At 38.9% G+C, this 8,310-nt stretch overlaps 1 long non-coding RNA gene across 2 annotated transcripts; it reads right to left on the reverse strand.

The window, feature by feature from the left end:
• Window positions 1–2,264: 2,264 nt before the first annotated feature.
• On the reverse strand, window positions 2,265–8,074 carry LOC141735418 (uncharacterized). 2 transcript variants are annotated; one of them, XR_012584712.1, is made up of 4 exons: window positions 7,934–8,070; window positions 5,078–5,194; window positions 4,868–4,977; window positions 2,265–2,348 (listed from the first exon to the last, which is right to left on the reverse strand). It is a non-coding gene; the product is annotated as an uncharacterized LOC141735418 (long non-coding RNA). The 2 variants fall into 2 exon arrangements; XR_012584713.1 differs by lacking the exon at window positions 5,078–5,194 and having other exon boundaries at window positions 7,934–8,074.
• Window positions 8,075–8,310: the final 236 nt, after the last annotated feature.

Consider the following 8,310-nt stretch of genomic DNA (forward strand, 5'->3'; position numbering starts at 1 on the left):
AATCTTAAAGGCTCAAGAGCAGGCTGTCCCCAAGTGTTGCAAGTCTAAAGGGCAGGGAAAGCCCTCATCTACAAGAAGGGTCAGAAGGAGGATCCGGGGAACTACAGGCCTGTCAGCCTGACCTCGGTACCAGGAAAGATCATGGAGAGGATCACCTTGAGTGAGCTCTCACGGCAAGTGCAGGGCAGCCAAGGGGTCAGGGCCAGCCAGCATGGGTTTAGGAAAGGGAGGTCCTGCTTAACCAACCTGATCTCTTTCTATGACCATGTGACCCGCCTTCTGGATGCGGGGAAGGCTGTGGACATTGTCTATCTGGACTTTGGTAAGGCCTTTGACAGCGTCCCCCACAGCATTCTCCTGGAGAAGCTGACGAATCATGGCATAGACAACTGTACTCTTCGCTGGGTTAAAAACTGGCTGGATAGCCGTGCCCAGAGAGTTGTGATTAATGGGGTGAAATTCCCTTGGCGGCCGGTCACCAGTGGTGTCCTCAGGGCTCAGTTTTGGGGCCGGTTTTGTTTAATATCTTTATTGATGATCTGGATGAGGGGATTGAGTGCACCCTCAGTAAGTTTGAAGACGACACGAAACTAGGTGGGAGTGTTGATCTGCTTGAGGGTAGGAAGGCTCTACAGAGGGACCTGGACAGGCTGGATCGATGGGCCAAGGCCAACTGTATGAGGTTTAATAAGGCCAAGTGCCGGGTCCTGCATTTCAGTCACAACAACCCCAAGCAGCGCTACAGGCTTGGGGAAGAGTGGCTGGAAAGCTGCCCGGCAGAAAAGGACCTGGGGGTGCTGGTGGACGGCCAGCTTAACATGAGCCAGCAGTGTGCCCAGGTGGCCAAGAGGGCCAACAGCATTCTGGCTTGTATCAGGAATAGCGTGGCCAGCAGGACGAGGGAAGCGATCATGCCTCTGTACTCGGCACTGGTGAGGCCTCACCTCGAGTCCTGTGTTCAGTTCTGGGCCCCTCTGTACAAGAGGGACATTGAAGTGCTGGAGCGTGTCCAGAGGAGAGCTACCAGGCTGGTGAGGGGTCTGGAGACCAGGTCATACGAGGAGAGGCTGAGGGAGCTGGGCGTGTTTAGTCTGGAGAAGAGGAGGCTGAGGGGAGACCTCATTGCCCTCTACAACTACCTGAAAGGAGGTTGTAGAGAGGTGGGTGTTTGCCTCTTCTCCCAAGTAAATAATGACAGGACCAGAGGAAATGGTCTGAAGTTGCAGCAGGGGAGGTTTAGATTAGATATTGGGAAGAATTACTTTACTGAAGGTGTGGTCAGGCACTGGAACAGCCTGCCCAGGGAGGTGGTTGAGTCACCATCCCTAGAGGTGTTTAAGAAACATCTAGATGTGGCGCTTCAGGATATGCTCTAGTGGCAGAGATTCTAGGTTGTTTGGTTGGACTCGATCTTAAGGGTCCTTTCCAACCATGAAGATTCTGTGATTCTGTGAATAACAAACCTTTACATATCTCTACGGAAACTACCACCAATTCTGAGAAAACGCCTATGAGATACATGATACGATGAGTAAACCTCAGTAACTGAAGCTTTGTGTAGATGGTCGAATTTTACCTAAACAGCTATAAAGAATTGGTGTGCTGAGTCTGGCCAGGATGGAGTTAACTTTCTTCGTAGCAGCCCAGATGGTGGTATCCTTCATATTCCATACCATATAAAGTTATGCTCAGCAATAAAAGCTGGGTTAGAAGAAGGTGGGGAGTTTTACTTCCAAAGTGGCCGTTGCTCGGAGACTGGCTGGACATTGCTCTACTTTGAGAGGTGGTGAGCATCACTTGAGTCTTGCCCCCTCTATTTCCTTCACTTACTAAATTGTCTTTATCTCAACCCACAAATTTTCTTGCTTTTGCTCTTCCCTTATGCACTGTTGTCCTGGGGGAGGGGAGGGAGTGAGCAAGCAGCTGTGCGGGTGCTCAGCTGTTGGCCAGGGTCAACCCACAACAGTTGGTAACCATCTTCTCTAAATCAGTAACAATTTTGTCTTTTCATCACCATTATTTGGCAGTAAATTCACTGTAACAGTTCAGAGATCTTGGTCTGAATAACAAGTTTGAAAGACAAGTTATTGTTTCCAGCAGATTAATCTACTACAGAATGTACAATATTAAAATCATGGTGTGGGATCAGACAGGATTTAGAAGAAACCTCAAGAGGTCATTTCATTCATATCTGCTCACGGTGGGACCCATGCTGCCTCTTAAAGCATGGAGACACCAGAAATCAAAAGCATCTTTCCGTTGTGCAAGGCATCAACTCCCAGTTCCTGGCTGACGCTGAGCTCCAAACCCTGTGGTAGCCAAAAGGTACAGTATCAGGTGAGTTGCCCCTACAAAAAGAAAAGAAAAATACAATATAGCACATCACTTTTTCAACCACAGTCCATAGTCCTCCTCTGTCTCCTCCCTCCCAGTTCCAGACAGAAGGCACAGTTAACTGGGTCTAAACCATTTTGACGATTGTTTGAAAGCTCCATCATTAGAAGCTGCTATGCAAAAGTGTACCTCAGTATTTACTTCTCATGATTAGAAGCTGTTATGCAAAAGTCTACCTCAGTATTTACTTCTCATGATTAGAATGCCTCTTTCTGATGTCCGATTTAAACCCTCCTTGTTTTAATTTTATAACATTACTTCTGATCATGTCCTTTCTGGGCTTAGAAAAAGTCCTTACCTAGTTTTTCAGTATTTGAGAAATAGTATGTTTCTTTTCAATTTCTTTTCCCACTAAAAAGAATAAAAAGGTAGGATTCTTCTAATGTTATATCACTGATCCTCATCAGTTCTTGTAGTGTATATTTAAAGCTTCTGTCCCATTTTTCAACTCTGAAACTGTATTTTCTGTTACTCCAAGTTTACTTGTCAGGCTCTAAATGTTTGAAGAATGAAACATCCTGAACTTGCAGAACTGCCCTGTCACCAGTTCCAGAGCAGTATGAACAGACAGAGCTGGTCAGATTATGCATTACAAATGGATAAACCAAGAAATTTATTTTAATAATCTGTTCTTGAATGTTGTAGTTGGTTCAGATTTTAGCAAACGTGTTCCTTATAAGGCTTAGCAGTGCAAACTTCTGCAGGCTGCAGGTTCATACACAGTTTATAGCAGATACTACTGATACGTGATTTGTTATTGTTTCTGATAACTGGCTGGCAACATTATCAAAGAATAAGAAATACTTTAATGAAGATTTCTATTTATGCTAAAATTGTAGTATCTTTAGGTTGAACAGCCAACATACATGCAAATGCTTGGGGTTTTTTTAATCCAAAGAATTCTTTCAGCTTTCATCAGAATGTTTTCCCTCATGTAAGTCAGTGCTAACGCTGATCTGCATGACTCCAACGTTGCTCTGCTATGAGACTTTCTGAAACTACTGCAAAACTAAATTCTGCACTTTTGCCTCAAATACAGACATAAACTAAAAATTAACACAAATACTGTATTCCTTTTTACTCTTATTGAGTTCCACAGTAGTAAACACTATATAACTGGTCAGTCAATTTTCAAAGTGCAGTCTCTGACAGTTTCATTAATCTAATTGAAAAACGCTATTAGTTGCTTACTATTGTCTACTATTTGAGTATTTTGCTCTGTACAATAAATTCAATGAACCTCAGAAAAAAAGAAATTATACCAGTAGCTTGTCATATCTTTTTATACCAGTAATATATTAAATTTGAAAGTGGCATACATACAAATTTCTCCTGATCTGGAACAAAGTTTGTACCTGCCAGCAAGGAGATTAACATCCAATTAAAAAGACAAATACATCTTAAAAGTAAACTGTCATGTTTAACCCCAGCCAGCAGCTAGGACCATGCAGCCGTTTGCTCACACCTCCCCTTCCCCTCCCAAGAAGGGTAGGGAACAGAGGGAGAAAAGGAAAGAAAAAAATCCAAAACTCGTGGGTTGAGATAAAGACAGTTTAATAAAACAATATCAGAAAAGGAAAACAATAACAACACAAGTCACTCTCATCGCTCCATGAATTGGCACCGTCCTGAGCAGTGAGATCCTGTATTCCGCCCACCCCAGCCAACCCCCATTTATATACTGAGTATGATGTCTATGGTACAGAATATTCCATTGGCCATTTCATTGTTCTCTCTGTGCTCCTTTTCAGCTTCCCATAGAAGTTGAGAAGGAGCACAGAGTCCTTGAAAAGCATAAACATCGCCTAGCAACAACTAAAACAATATGTATTGTTGACATTCCTTTCATACCAAATCTGAAACACAGCAACCACTAGAAAAAAAATTAATTCTGCCCCAGCTGAAACGAGCACATAAACTTAGAGGAGATTTTGCACTTGCAGAAACATATAACAGTATCCAATATGTCAGCCACATCACCAATGCATTTTAAACTGAAGTTTTATTAAAGACAATAAAAGACTTTATACATCAGTGCACAGGTTCCCTGCGGGCTGGGGCACAGAAAAACAGATTGGCTGTAAAGAGTATCTTTCTATTTCAGTCAAAAGCTTCACAGAAGATCTGTAGATCAGTACTTGAAATCCATCAACAGTTCCTTAAACTAAGCAACATCAGTTCTTGGTCAAAAATGCATTACCATTTAAAGATGATTACTTAAAATCAAGCTAAAAAAAGAAAAGAGAGAAGGCTAGTAGTTCTGCTTTTTGGCTTACCTAATATAGTTATGTTACAGGAAAAAAAGGAGCTGAGCCAACACTGTAAAACTTAAGCTAGAAGGCATCTACATGGTGGTTTACATGAGGCAATGGTGCCACCCAATGTCCAGAAATTATATATAAGCTTGTTTTTCTTTATTGCTCCAAGAGCAAGCAAAAAAACCCAAACCCAACAAACTGTATGTAATGCTTACCTGTAATCATACCTGTATGCAAAGGCTTGGCTCAGACACAAGATTAACAGATGTGGTGAATTTCAAAACAGGCAAATATTTCATATTTCTTTTGTTTCAGCTTGAATTCTCTGTAAAATGGACATTAGCACAGCTCAGGTAAATTCAGAGAAGCTGTCAAAACACATTTACCAGCATTTTCCTAAGGTTGTCATTATTTTAGTTTCTCACTTTTGGGGCTCCTCATAGGGATCAGTCTTCAGCATGTTCCAAGCAGTGCGTGGACTTTACTATGACAGTACTAAAATCAAATCTCTTGTGTGGCAATCACAGAGCCTTGAATTTAGCCTGTGTTCAAAGGACAGTAACTTTTTAGAAAGGCAGTCATCCATAACTATAAAGAATTCAAACAAGTTTATCATATTGGAAAAGTTTAACAGATCATTAATGACAGTCACTGTTAAAAGCGTACATCTCACTTTTACTTTGAATTTTGCTCTCATCCTTCTACTAGAGGAACATTACATTACTATGTCCAAAATAAAAAATTACTCTGATAAGCATATACCTCTTTCTTGTATAAGAAATTCTAAGTCTGTAAGTAAATCTAAACAATTGATTATTTATACCACTTTGCAGAACATGCTTTCTACACTATAAAACATGCTGCCTGCTCTTTGAGCTATCTTCAATTCTTCCAAATCATCTATAAATGTAAATACAAGAAATTACACACAGCAAGTCACACTTACGTTTACACAAGCATCCACATGACAAAAAGCAGTCTTGCGTTAAGATCTATATCCCTGTAGTAGAATGTTCTGATAGTTTTTCATCTTGCCTGCTAGTCCTATATACAACTATGGGTTTGTGCTGCCTTATTTTCACCATATTCATAACTGAATCTTACGGTCATCTAACTAATAAACAGCTCCCTTCATAGGCCCTTAATTTCCACAATACACATAGTATTTATTAGTTGAGCATATTCAATTTTTTTTTTCTTCAAAAGAATTGTTTCCATAGCTTTGCATGTACCACCTTTGAGACATTTCTGGAGGACAAGGGAGCAATCTGACCTTTTAGAGTAATTAGTCAGCCTGTTGAGTAAATTTCAATATTTGATATTCTATCCAACAGATTTTTGTAGCTTTCATATGAAGACGGTTTGAAGTTTTAAATTCTCTAAATATATTTTATTAACAGATTTCTGCGACAGCATGATTAAGATAGTCATATAATAGCTAATTTATTTTAAGTATAGCTATGGACATGCTATGAACACTCCAAGGAAACTTTTATAGTACTCCATTTGTGGCAATTGTTTGCTTTGTGACAAAGCAAGCAGAGAAATAACACACCTATGTTTCTTTTTAGAAAAAAATATACATGTATTGGATTTGTGTATGCATAGGCACAGTACCATGCACACTCACTTCGAAAAGATGTTTTATTACGTTCTCTTTCAAAGCATGTTTTCTGTAAGCTGTAGTGTCTATATGTATCTCTATCTAGTTATCTTTTCATACTGTTCAGGCCTAACTGCTTAGCCAGTATATTTTCAGTAAGTTAGTGAAAAAGAGAAAGAAATTAATTTCTTGGTGTCTGTACAGAAGATACTGATATTATATCTTTTTTTTTCTTTTTTTTTCCCATAAGTCAAAATTTGAACAGTCTTTGAAGTGCTTGGGATATTTTCTAGTGAATAAATGGCTTGGATTACTGTCAGAAATTCATAACAAGTACGTGTCATACTAACACTGCAAGTGTTATTTTTAAAACATTCTACCAGTGTTGAAAGCACAAGGAGTCTGCATAATCCGTGCACATCTAATTAGGACTGAGTCATATAAATGATACATAATGATTTGGCAGCATATTGCCAGATGGTTTGCTATCAGATCAAGTAGTAATAACTTAGCTTCTTTTCTCCATTCTCCCCATCCCCAATTTTCATTTATATCCATTTCATTTCTCTACTTAAAAATAACATTCAGTTCTTTTGATTTTATATACACAAACCAGTCAAACCCGACTGATTTATTTTTTTTAAATCCAGGCTGCCTCCTTGCTTTGCAATCTTTTTGCTTTTACAAGTGCATTTATTTCATTAATTGCACTTAGGCACCAGAGAGTTTATGCAATCTAACTAAAAACTGTTCAACTCTTCACTCCTTCCAATTAGTGATGTGCAGCTGGTCACCTACATTAAATTTGTTTTGTGCCATAACCCTATTGTCTGATTTTCTTATTTTAAACAGTTCTTGTGTCTAAGCTGGGGGGGGGGGGGGTGTGGAGATTATGAGGGAATTATAAACACATAATCACTCAAGTCAAAGTATTTGAGATTCATGAACACTTAAGGTTTAGTATTATTTGAATATTCCTGAACTCCATAATTTTGTATCTTAAAGCATTTATGGTACACTTACCTTGCTGTGCTAAGTTTATTAAATATAAAGTAAATAAAGTTTAAGTGTTCTTTTTCCTAAAATCTCCACATTTTCCAGTAGGACAATCCAGTTATTTAAGTGAAAGGATGAAAACATCTGTACATCTAAGTGAATAGAACTAAGCTTAAAATAACCCTGGTACCATAACTTTTAACTTACCTTCTCCACCTTTACGTTATTTAGTTTCAGTCTTAGTTTTGTGTTTTTCTAAATCCAAACAACACTTAATCAACATCAGACAGTAATGGTAGTTTCCCAGCAATCAAAGCAAATATTCACAATTACAAGTTTTGAGGAATTCACATTAACATCAAAAGCAAAGCGTGCTACATTTTAATTCATGTTTTATAAGCACAGAGATCTATTAATAGGTGTGAAGAAAAAAATCACAGAAAAAGGACATCCTTGTATACAGATTAAAAAGTTACTTTTGGATTAAGAGTCTTATTCAGAGTGTCAGGAAGATAAAGCATCACCCCCTTGGTTACTCTGGGATTTGGATCCATGCTACACTGTGTGTTAAACTATGCTGATACATGGGCAGAGCTGTGAAGAATCACATTAGAATTTCCCAAGAGCTGAGGCTTTTATCAGAAAGCATGCAAATTTATCAAATGAAGTTTATTTGCCTTACCCGAGAGGCTGTGCGTTTTGTTTAAAGTGGATATTCCCCACAGTAGGGATGCTCTGAACAATACAATTTAGATGCCAAATCTTCAGAAAGCAGTGCCCATTGGTTGCTATGCTTCATACTGCTCACACCACTGCGTTGGTGACATTCTGTCTTTCTCCAGGATAAGTATGCAGATCAAGGTATTAAAAAAGACAATACAGTAGAACATTATCATTAACACTTCCTATACAGAAGAGACCAAAAAAGGCCAAATGAAAACGCTTAGCTCTTTTAGAAGCATAATGTGTTACGTATTGATTCATATAGTTAAATAAACATTTGGCATTTCGTATTATTTTCCTTATTACTATAATATTTTTCACTTGATTTACAAAATG

The sequence above is a fragment of the Larus michahellis genome, chromosome 1, assembly GCF_964199755.1.
Source record: "Larus michahellis chromosome 1, bLarMic1.1, whole genome shotgun sequence".
Taxonomy (NCBI): Eukaryota; Metazoa; Chordata; class Aves; order Charadriiformes; family Laridae; genus Larus; species Larus michahellis.